Source organism: Pelophylax lessonae (assembly GCF_965119305.1).
Source record: "Pelophylax lessonae genome assembly, chromosome: 13".
NCBI classification, from domain to species: Eukaryota; Metazoa; Chordata; class Amphibia; order Anura; family Ranidae; genus Pelophylax; species Pelophylax lessonae.
Window position 1 is genome coordinate 151,787,956 of NC_138780.1, and position 13,133 is coordinate 151,801,088.

The window sequence follows — 13,133 nt, forward strand, 5'->3', positions numbered from 1 at the left end:
AAGTCCTACAACAGGTGGTCAGAGACTGTGGATGTCCTACAGGAGGTGGTCAGAGACTGGACATACTAAGGGAGGTGGTCAGAGACTGTGGATGTCCTACGGGGGGGGGGGGGGGTGGACAGAGACTGGAGACGTCCTACAGGGGGTGGTCAGAGACTGTGGTCGTCCTACAGGGGGTAGTCAGAGACTGTGGATAGCCTACGGGAAACGACAGAGATGGTCAGAGACTGTGGACAGCTTACCGGAGATGGTCAGAGACTGTGGACAGCTCTCGGGAGATGGTCAGGGACTGTGTTCATGTTATATGAGGCTGCTAGAGATTACTATCATTACAGTCTCTTTACAAATCAATGCTCCCACTACTGACTGATGGCATTTAAGGCCACACAGTAAGTACCAAAGGGCCACATATGGCTCAATGGCAGCAGGTTGATCATCAGGGATTTAAAGCCTAATTCCAGCCAAAATCAGATGGCTTTGATTACTTGAGTGAAATGTCTGTGTTTGTGGCTTTTCTTGTGAATTTCCACCTCTACTTATCAAAACAAATACAGATCAGTCCGAATGCCACTGTAAATTACCTTCTAGAGGTAACATACCTTTTCCTTATTACCAGCAATCCACAGTAGCCCAAAATCTTTGGCTCTCTATTATGCAGAATGCTTTAGCCTTTCCCCTCCTGTGCCTTACTATTACTGAAAAATGCTGCCTACAATATAAAAGAACCAGCAATTTCCTTCTAGCTGAAGTCAGTATCTAACCTATAGTGTGCCCTTTTGCCCTGGGTATCAGAAGGACAAGGAAGATAAATGGCATGAGCAAGCACCTTTTGGGTGTCTGCAGTATTATTCAGAGGTTCATTATTACAGGTACACTTTAAATCTTGGACAAAAAATAGTGCAGCGCTGTGATTATATCACAACAAATGAAACAATAATTGTATATAAAAGTCCCAAAAATCCAATGAAGTTGATAGTCCCACATCCGTTGTGATAGCCAGAAGATCCTGATGTAGACCCAGTGACACCTCTCACACTCAAATCCTGCTTACCAGATCTTGTGTAAAGAGTGTTCAACAGAAGCCTTTGTATATACCGGCTCACCAGCCACAGTAGTAAGGGAAAATCAGCATCAGATGTAACTGGTAAGTAGTTCCATGAGGTGTATACAACACATGGAACTACTTCCTGGTTATACAGTATCTCACAAAAGTGAGTACACCCCTCACATTTTTGTAAACATTTTATTATATTTTTTTTGTGACAACACATTTTTTATATATATATTTCATGTGACAACACTGAATAAATGACACTTTGCTACAATGTAAAGTAGTGAGTGTACAGCTTGTATTACAGTGTAAATTTGCTGTCCCCTCAAAATAACTTAACACACAGCCATTATTGTCTATACCACTGGCAACAAAAGTGAGTACACCCCTAAGATAAAATGTCCAAATTGGGCCCAAAGTGTAAATATTTTGTGTGGCCATCATTATTTTCCAGCATTGCTTTAACCCTCTTGGGCATGGAGTTCACCAGAGCTTCACAGGTTGCCACTGGAGTCCTCTTACACTCCTCCATGATGACATCACGGAGCTGGTGGATGTTAGAGACCTTGCGCTCCTCCACCTTCCGTTTGAGGATGCCCCACAGATGCTTAATAGGGTTTAGGTCTGAAGACATGCTTGGCCAGTCCATCACCCTTAACCCTCATGGCACAGGGCTCTGAAAGAACGGGCAGCCATTCCTTTGGATGTCACCTGGCTGTATGCAAAGTAAATATCTCCTAAACAGTGCATGTTTATAGCACCTATAGGTAACCTTATCATAGGCTTACCTATAGGTACAAGCTACAGAGAAAGCTTTAAAATTTTATTTTAAAAGCTTTCTCTTTAAAATGTATTGTAAAATAGGAGCTTCTGGCAGAATTTCAGCTTTCATAATAAATAGAAGCATTTTCCAATCCTATTTCTGGCCCAGCTATCCCAAAGTGCTTTTCTCTCACTTACCTCATTCACAGAAGGTTTAAATTCTTGTTAGTTTATTTGTATTTTTAAAATGATTTTAAACTTCCATCACTTCCTCAGCTTTCACTTCCTGTTAGGTCATCTCCCAGGAGCCTTCACTTCCTTGTTACGTCACAGAAGACTTGTGTCAGGGTGTGTTCACCAATCTCGACCACACCTCCCTCATTACAATTTTACCTTCCACCCACTTCCTATACAATCTGATTGTACAAACTCCTTTAGATCTCCCATCAGTAGTACAAGGGCCTGTCTGATTTGATACAAATTGAATAGATTGCCCAGGTGGGTCCTCCTATTCCATAGTTCTGGTGAATCTACATGAAATTCTACAGAGATTGTGCAATCAAATGACATAGTGTATGGCCATCTTTGAACAAGTACATAGGAAGGAGTGAATGGAGACACTCAATTGTCAGGCCTCATTCACATCTCTACATTGTGAAAACTCACATTCTCGAAAGCGTTTGTTTTGGGTGTTTTGGAGCGTTTTCACTCGTCACGCATAGGGCAGCCTATTCAATTGAATGGGCTGCCATACGCGCAACAATCGCCCCAGAGAAGCTCCAAATTTTTTGGGAGTGGAATATGATGCATTACCAATTTTACTTTCCGGCCCCACTCACACCTATTTTTTGGCTTGCTTTTCCAGTAACTCACATAGGGCAGCCCGTTGACTTCAGTGGGCTGTGCTACACATGGCAAAGTAGCTAATGGGACATTTTGGCGTAGTGCGAGTTCCACGTTTTTTACTGCTGCATTTGTCACCTGTTTTTTTCACATGGCAAAATGTGTGTTTGCTTCTGTGTTTTGGTGTTTGGTTTGGCATATAGCCTGAGCCCATCTGAAGAGACCCCGGGGAAACCAGGCAAATGCATGCATGGAGAAATGCCGGGGTGCTGTAAAAACATAGTTGATGGATGAAGGGTGTGTCCTAATGAGGTCAGCTGGTAAACTCCTTCCTGTGTCTTACTGGTTCCTCTGTCTCTGTCTGTATACCAGAGAGTCTGCAGCTTTCTGAGAAATACAGCAAGGGCTAAGGTAAGGCTTTGTTCTCAAAATCAAAGAAATCTTGTATTTTTCTGCAGTAGAGGTACATCAATGGTATATTGGTACAAAAGGGAGCTGGATTTGAGAAAAAAATATATTGAACTTCGCCTTTAACTTTAAAGTGATAACCTGTAAACAAATTTAAGGGTGAAACCTATGGAGAATTTTGAGTACCAAAGCTTGTCACCATTTCACGGGAGCAAACAGTTTTAAGGCTTACCATGTTTGGTATCTACTTTATTTACTTGTCATAACCTCGTCTTTTATATTTTGCAAAAAAATTGGTGTAGCACTACCCCCGTAGGAATTTCTAATGTCATAGTCCCCCCCGCTGCACAGCCAGTCACACAGCATTTCCTTCTTGCATCAGACACAGAAATCAGTCCTTTGGCTTGTTTTTGTTATTTTATTGGGGGATGATAACTTGGATAGGATAAGGGATTATAGGATGCCCAACTTGAAAATGTCCAAAAAACAGAGCCAGGTACAACTTCCTCCATATTCACAGATTCCTCTTCTTCCTTCCACCTGCAAAAACTTGGTTCCCTTTGCACAGAACTACTGGCTCACTCCTGGGGGAACTAACCGTATTTTTGTTAGCTCAGCAACAGCCCATTACAGGCTAGGAACTCTCAGTCCCTTTGTGAAGTAGCACATATGGAGTGAACAGTATCTTGCGCCATCTTCTGCTTCTCTGTAGACATTGCAGTTCTACTGCCTACAGAAAATGCTAGCCCACCTGGCTGCATCCTCTTTCCCAGTCCTCTTGACTGACATACACATGGAGACTCCCCAGGGCAAGTGTGCACTAAAATTAACCACTTCCGCACCGCCTCCTGTAGCTTTACTGCTGCTCCGGCTGTGCTGTTATGCGTTACAGCGCTAGCCGATCAGTGGGTCCCCAAAGATTTATGGCTGTAACCCACTGAATGGGTGAGCGAATGAAAAAGAGAGCCCTGTGTCGGTAAACAACACAGGGCTCTGTATGGAGAGCAGCAATGTGGCTGGTAAAAAAAAGTCACATCACTCAGTAAAAGCAGCACACACTACAACATTTACACTTTTTAGGTACAGTTAACCCTTTGATTGCCCCTAAATGTTAACCCCTTCCCAGCCAGTGCCATAAGTACAGTGACAGTGTATAGTGTTAGCACTGATTACTGTGTAAGTGTCACTGGTGATGTCAGTTCCCACCCAGTGTCAGTAAGTGTCAGATTGTCCACTGCACTATCACAATGCCACTATAAGTCATTGATCACCGCCATTACTAGTATAAAAAAAAAAAAAAAAAAAAATTCCATTATGTATACCATAGTTTGTAGACACTATAACTTTCATGCAAACCAATTAATATACGCTATTGGTATTTTTTTTTTTTTGAACCAAAGACATGTAGCCGAATAAGCAGCTCCAAGAAAGATGTAGCCAGCAACTCCAGAATCCCCAATTTCCAGAATAACAAGACCATTGTCTCCATCCATGGGCTGAGAATACACTATTCTAGATTTCATTAATTGTGGCACAAATAATGTTGTGTATGTTGTGGAATGCACAGCATGCACACTTCAATATGTAAGATGCACCTCCAGATCTCTTAGAGTCGGGATGAGTAAACTCTATAATGGTGCATCTTATTCCAATGACAGGAATCTTTCAAATGTATCAAAACATTTTATTCATGTGCATGCTGGAAATATGGAATGTTTTGTATTTAGTGATGTGGAAAAGGTTAACCAACTTCCCTGGGGAGGTGATCTCCACCATAGACTACTTGAGAGAGAGGTATGGTGGATATTAATGCCTCATACACATGATCAGATAATCGTACGAAAAAAGTCTCTTTCGAATTGATCGCACGATAATCTGATCATTAGTACACAGCTTTCGACAGCCGATAATGACATTTCGTCCAACAAAATCCGAAGGGACAAACACGAAAACTTTTGTTGTACGATAGCCCAGCGAACGACAACTGTTTAATTAGTACAGTATGCGTCCGCTAAAAATCGATAGACAAAGAACACGCATGATCAGAAACACAAAAATAACCAGGAAAAAGCCTGGCTGCCATTGTTTTTGTTTTGCGCTATCTGATACGTAGCTGCGCAACCAGAAAGCTTTTCCAGAATCGAACTAAAAAAATCCTACGTTTAGTACGCATTGTTGAATTCTATATTAGTATCATGCAACAAAATGCAAACGATAAGTCGTCCGATTATCTGATTGTGTGTACGAGGCATAACTCTAGGTACTAGAACTCCTGCAGGTATGAATTGCAGGTGGGACCTGAATTTATTACTAAAATAAAAAGATATAAAAATGATATAAAGTATTGATTGCACTGGATGTTTTATATCTGCTACTTCACCCTTGTCGTTTTGTATTAATGGAATGCTTTCTTTTTGTTGTAGGGCATAACATCAATCTAGACAACAGTTTGCACAAGTCTTTTGTTATGCATGGTGTCTATTTGATATGTTTATACAACATTTTTAGTATGCATGGTGTCTTTTTGATATGCTGAATGTTTTAATGACATTGTAAGCCCACATCTACTATGGATAGAATCCAGTCCCGCTTTTTTCTGTCATCTGCCATTTTTTATTTCATTTTAATTGAACAATTGTTTTCTTGACACTGCTTTTCCTTATATGAGGTGTGCAGTATACATGTCCTGTCATTTACTTTGTGAATATGCTGTAAACAAGGCTGTATGCCGAAATCATCTTGATCAATCTTGATCTTCATGTAGCAAATAAAGATTTTTATGGGATTCTGGAGTTTCCCGCAACATCTTTCTTGGAGCTGCATGTTCAATTGCTGGAGGCCATTTGTGTCAGAGCACCCAGTGAAGGACTCCATCCTTAATCTATGTGGTGTGTTCCCTGTTGAGAGAGCTGCCTCTGTGCTTTGCTTTCCTATGTATTAGAATACATTTTGGCAAACTATTATGAAGAAATACATTTTTTTTTAATCGGTTTTGTTTTATAGCAGAAAGTAGAAAATATTGTTTTTTTTCGAAATATTTTTTGTTTTAATAATAAAAAAATAAAGAAAACACAGTGGTGATCAAATACCAGAAAAGAAAAATCTCTATTTGTGTGGAAAAAAATGATAATAATTTTGTTTGGGTACAGCGTTGTTACTACCCCTGAGGAAGGACTACAATGTCCGAAACATGTTGGGTCTCATCAACTCTACTTACAAGGGCTGAATCAGGCCTATAGCATCGGCAGCCTCTTGGATGTATCTGATGGTGTTAAGGGGTATTTGAGCATTATTCAACCACAATGTTCACACTTTTATGATATTTTGTTGTAATGTCATTGTACAATGACTTCAGTCCATGCTTCTTTTGTGTATGTTTAATTAAAATTAATTTTTAATACTATAATCTCACTGCAGTTCTGCCTCTATAGTCCTTGAGGGATATTCATTGCACCACATGCACATACATTTTTGTTCAGCATTGCATTAAAGTGCAATTACCAGTTAAAATAACGCAGTGCCAAACAGCAAAAAATGTCCTGGTCATGAAGGGGGTGTAGCCATTGCTGAGTATAGATGTCCCTGGGTCTCCCTCTGATTATCCTGCAGCTAGTTGTTTGGGTATTTTCACTCGTCCAGGTACACACTCATCCACTCGTTATCCAATGACCAGTCTAGGGAACTCGTTTTTTTTTTTTTGGTAGAACTTGGATAGGAGAAGGGAATTGTGGGATACTCCAACTTGAACTATGCACAGAGAAGGAGAACTCTCACTTGGCCAAACTTGATTGAACTGATAAGCAGACCCTCTGCTAAACCATACAGCATTTGCATGGAAGAATAGGTCTTTTGCTCACTCTGGCAGCAGACTCAATGAACACTAACTCTTCAGGACACTAACCAGTATCCTCTACAGCTGGCACCCCCCCCCCCCCCAATGAATTCACTAGCTTGAAGGGATGGCCCTCACTAAACAGGTCCCTAGATGTAGCTCTGTACTCACAGTAGCCGGGAACAGATCCTTCCAAGTATATCCCCCTCTCGGCCAGCTCTGCAGGACATCTGGGTTGCAGCTTCTGTAACTCTGGCCCTCAGGTGGACCACCTGAGGCCGCATGGCAGCCTGTACAGAGGAGGGGCAGGGACCTCCTCCTGGACCCCGCTCTCAGGCCAAAGACCCTGTGCACACGTGCTCTCGTGGTATAAATACAATCACCCAGCTGTAACGCTCCTGCGTTTTTAGTATAGGCTGGATTTGCAGCTGCAAAATCTCCACTCAGTAGTCATGTAGAGATGTGTTGAATACCAGATCCAACTCTCCAGGACTCATCACCGTGGGCCTGTCAGCTTCAACATACAGATATATACACACTCAATGAGATGTTCCTGGAGTGATAGTATGTATATGATAGTATGAAGGTGATGTGCTGAAGGGACAGGTGTGAACAGTGACAAGGATGGTAATCACTTGATAGGTTTGTATAGGAAAGTTCAAGATGGTATTAGGAATGCAGATAGGTTAGTATCGAGTATGCTAGCAGGTGGTGAGGACAGCAGATGACAAATACAGGATAGACTAACCCAGTGCAAGGATAGATAGTAGTAGACAGGAAAGCTAGCAATCTATGCAGCAGTGCAGATGATAGATGGTAGTAGGCTGAAGAGCTAGCAATCTATGTAACAGTGCAGATGATAGGATAGTATAGATAGGTAGCAACAGTCCTCAATGTACATAGGTAGATAGTGCAATAAGGTTATGGAGGGTTCCCCTGCGGGGTACTTATCACTTGAAATGCCAGTAGTTAGAGAAGTCCAGTAGATGAGGAATGATCCGGCAGTGAGATACAGGGATCAGTAGTGAGGTTCCGGTCTGCTCCAGGTAAAGGGAATGGCTGGAGGTTCCGATCAAGAGACAGGCTTGAAAGCATGTGGGTAACAAGGCAGGTTGAACGAACAATGTGAGTGAGACCGCCGGCGGTTGAAATAGCCGCTCTGCGGCGCTCAGCAGTGACATCATTGTTCTTAAAGGTATATGCGTACCACCTGAAGAGAAAGGTGGGACGCATTACAGAGGAAAGTGGTGATTAAGGGTACTGGAGGTACCAGAATCTTACAGTACCCCCCCCCCTTAAGGCCGGCTCCGGAAGGCATATAGGACAGGTTTCTCTTGGTGTTTCGAGTGGAAGTTCCGTATAAGTCTAGGTGCATGAATATCAGAGGTATCTAGCCAGGTGTCGTCTTGGGGTCCATAGTTCTTCCATCTTATGAGATACTGGAGTCTTCCTCTATGGATGCGAGAATCCAAAATTTCCTTGATCTCATACTCTTCTCCGCCTTCAACTTGTATTGGAGGTGGAGGCAAGATGGTAGGCCTTATTCCTTGGTTAGGAACATGGGGCTTCAGTAGCGACACATGGAAGATGGGATGGATCTTGAGATCTGCTGGTAGGGTGAGCTGTACTGCAGCTTTTCCGATAAGTTTTTTAATTGGGAAGGGTCCCAAAAATAAAGGTCCAAGCTTCTTGCTAGGGATTTTTAATCTTAAGTTCTTTGTCGATAGCCAAACAAGGTCCCCAATAGCATACTGAGGAGAAGGTCTTCTACGAAGGTCGTAGTATTTTTTTTGTTGACTGTGAGCGTGTGATATAGTGGTATTGAGTAAGCCCAAAGAGTCTTTTATTTGGGTAAGGTAATCCGAGGCTACTGGGTTACTCGATGGCAGGATGCGTGGTGGAAGAAGAGTAGGATGAAACCCATAGTTCAAGTAGAACGGACTTTGCTTCGTGGTACTGTAGGTTGCGTTGTTGTAAGCAAATTCTGCTAGAGGAAGGAGATCTACCCAATCATCCTGCAAGTATGATGTGTAGCAACGTAGATATTGCTCAATGCACTGGTTGACTCTTTCAGTCTGTCCGTTGGTCTGAGGATGGTAGGGAGAAGTGAGCTTTCGCTCAATGCGTAAAATTTGACAAAGTGCTTGCCAAAATTTAGAGATGAATTGTGAACCACGGTCGGACAAAAGAGTTTTTGGAATTCCATGCAACTTAAACACATGTTTCATCAGTTGTTCTGATGTTTGTTTAGATGAAGGTAGTCTACGGATAGCAATGAAATGTGCCATCTTTGTCAAGTGGTCCACTGACACTAGGATGGTATTAAATCCTTTAGAGGGTGGTAGTTCTACTATGAAATCCAAGGATACAACTTCCCATGGAACCTGGGGTATTGGTAACTGGGTACCTTCGAGCAGATGTCGCCAATTCTCCAGTGCCAGTTTTATGGCAAGCAACTCCTTTTCACCCACTGGGTAATTCACCTCTGGGCTGCTTAATGATTTTGAAAAGAAAGCAACTGGGTGAAGTGATGAAGTGTTTGTTGGTCGTTGGGAAAGAACTGCTCCTACTGCCATATTCAACGCATCTACCTCTAGAATATATTGGAGGGATGGGTCTGGATGGCGTAGTATGGGAGCAGAAGTAAAGCTTGATTTTAACAAGCAGAAAGCTTGATTTGCTTCTTCTGACCATTTGAATGGTTTTTTTATACTTGTCAGTTGTGTGAGAGGTCTAACAATAGCGGAAAAGTTCTTAATGAACTTCCTATAGAAGTTCGAGAATCCAAGAAATCGCTGTAGGGCCTTACGAGTTGTTGGTATAGGCCAGTCTTGAATACAGGATATCTTACTCATATCCATCTTAATTCCAGTTTTGGATATGAAGTATCCTAGAAATAATATTTCTTCTTTATGAAATAGACATTTTTTTAATTTCACATATAGTCTGTGTGAGAGCAGTCTGGACAACACAAGTCTTACATGTTTTATGTGTTCAGGCATAGATCGAGAATAAATAAGTATATCGTCTAGGTATACTACAACACAGACATCAAGTAAGTCTCTAAAGATGTCGTTTATGAATCTTTGGAAAGCTGCGGGAGCATTACATAGCCCGAATGGCATCACAAGGTATTCGAATAGTCCGTATCTGGTTCTGAATGCTGTTTTCCACTCATCCCCGTCACGGATTCGGATTAGGTTGTATGCCCCTTTCAGGTCTAATTTGGTGAAATAAGTAGCCCCACGCACCTGTTCAATAAGTTCAGGGATGAGCGGCAAAGGATAGCGATCCTTTATCGTAATCGTGTTTAATTGCCTATAATCGATAATAGGCCTGAGACTGGAATCCTTATTGCGGACAAAGAAAAGTCCTGCAGCAGTGGAAGAAGTAGAGGGTCTAATGAACCCTTTTGTCAAATTCTCATCCAAGTATTCCTTGAGATGAGAAAGTTCATCCTGTGAAAGGGGATAAACATGACCGAAAGGCAATTTGCTGTTAGAGAGTAGATCGATAGTGCAATCGTAATCCCTATGGGGAGGCAACACTTGAGCATTTTTCTCAAGGAACACTTCGGACAGATCCTGATAGCATAGTGGTGCAATTTCATCAAACACCACAGACAGAATCTTCCCATAAGATGGGAGGTTACACGTATTCTCACAATAGTGAGAAGGGAAAACCAAAGTCCGTTTTTTCCAATCTATGATTGGTTGGTGTGTGTGTAACCAGGGAAGTCCCAAAATAATAGGAAAATGGGGTGAGGATAGTATGTCAAAGGTGATGGTCTCCACATGTGATTCGTTGGTAGTGGCAAGGAGTGCCTGAGTCTGGTTGGTGATTGGACCAGAAGACAGGGGAATACCATTAATGAAACTAACAGAAACAGGCTTAGATTTTGAAATAATAGGTATTTTATTTAAGGTAACAAAGCGTGTATCAATATAGTTTCCACAAGATCCAGTGTCGACCATAGCCTTGGTGGTGATCCTAGTTTGGTCCCACTGTAATATTAAATGAACAAAAAGATAGGGGTTAGAGAAGGAAGTCGTTAATCCTCCCAGCAAGACATGTGAACACTCACCCTCTTTTTTGCGGACAAGGGGACAGGTGTTTATCAAATGATCCGAGGATGCGCAATACATGCAGAGATTTCTGGATGGTCTTCTAGCTCGTTCAGTAGTCGTTAAAGGTGGGCGTATGGTTCCTACATCCATGGGAGTAGGGTCAACGGCCGAAATCTGAGAAGGACTAGACAATGGCATTCCCATCTTTTCAGCCCTTCTTTCTCGCAGTCGTCTGTCGATGTTGATACTAAGTTGTATCAAGGCCTCCAAGGTGCCAGGTAAATCCGCTCGGGCGAGCTCGTCTTTAACAGCTTCCGATAACCCGAGTCTGAATTGAGTTCGCAAAGATGTGTCATTCCACCCTGAATCAAGGGTCCATCTTTTGAACTCAGATACAAAGTCTTCTACAGGTCTCCTTCCTTGTTTTAAGGCCCTCAACTGAATATCAGCAGTACTCTGCCTATTGGGGTCATCGTATAAACTAGCGAGTTCCGCTAGGAATAAGGAGTAGGTGTTGAGAATCTGATCATTACTCTCAAAGAGAGAGTCTGCCCAGGCCCGTGGATCACCCGTCAGGTATGAAATAACGGTACAGACTTTTATTTGATCAGTGGGGTATGTACGAGGTTTTAACAAAAAAAGCAATTGACATGCGTTTTTGAACTCACGAAATTTTTTCCGATCACCTGTAAACACTAGAGGAGGGTTTATTTTAGGTTCAGGAGGCTGAATAGCAGTAAGCCGTGAGAGCTGGGTTACCTGCTGTGTCAGAGTCTGATTCTTTTCTTGTACGTCAGTCAGAGCAAGTATTAACGCTTTTACTTGTTGTGTTAATTGTGTCACTTGAGTGGGTAATTCTGCTGAATCCATTTTTATGGTTCGTTCAATGTGTAACGCTCCTGCGTTTTTAGTATAGGCTGGATTTGCAGCTGCAAAATCTCCACTCAGTAGTCATGTAGAGATGTGTTGAATACCAGATCCAACTCTCCAGGACTCATCACCGTGGGCCTGTCAGCTTCAACATACAGATATATACACACACTCAATGAGATGTTCCTGGAGTGATAGTATGTATATGATAGTATGAAGGTGATGTGCTGAAGGGACAGGTGTGAACAGTGACAAGGATGGTAATCACTTGATAGGTTTGTATAGGAGAGTTCAAGATGGTATTAGGAATGCAGATAGGTTAGTATCGAGTATGCTAGCAGGTGGTGAGGACAGCAGATGACAAATACAGGATAGACTAACCCAGTGCAAGGATAGATAGTAGTAGACAGGAAAGCTAGCAATCTATGCAGCAGTGCAGATGATAGATGGTAGTAGGCTGAAGAGCTAGCAATCTATGTAACAGTGCAGATGATAGGATAGTATAGATAGGTAGCAACAGTCCTCATTGTACATAGGTAGATAGTGCAATAAGGTTATGGAGGGTTCCCCTGCGGGGTACTTATCACTTGAAATGCCAGTAGTTAGAGAAGTCCAGTAGATGAGGAATGATCCGGCAGTGAGATACAGGGATCAGTAGCGAGGTTCCGGTCTGCTCCAGGTAAAGGGAATGGCTGGAGGTTCCGATCGAGAGACAGGCTTGAAAGCATGTGGGTAACAAGGCAGGTTGAACGAACAATGTGAGTGAGACCGCCGGCGGTTGAAATAGCCGCTCTGCGGCGCTCAGCAGTGACATCATTGTTCTTAAAGGTATATGCGTACCACCTGAAGAGAAAGGTGGGACGCATTACAGAGGAAAGTGGTGATTAAGGGTACCGGAGGTACCAGAATCTTACACCAGCATGCCTTGAGGCACCTTCCTCAGTCAATGGCCAGGGCTGTATCTACACCCATGCTCCCATTTGTCCCATTCCTCCCGCTGTCCAATATGCCCCTTCCTATTGGACCAGTGTGAAACAGGCAGACAACTTGAGCAGCATCTGATCACACTGAGCAGACCCTATTAATGGATAACTGCTCCCTTGTTGGCAGAGAGTACTTAGATTTGCTTGACAATTCCCCTGATAAGCAGGAAAACCCCAAAAAAACGATGCACTCTCGAGCACCTACCTAGGAGGGTGCTACCGGGGTTAAAACATTCTGGAGCTCAAGTGATTAAGTTTAGTGTATTTTTTACTGGAAATTTAAGTTTGATAAACGTGCAACCAATACATAGATGGTA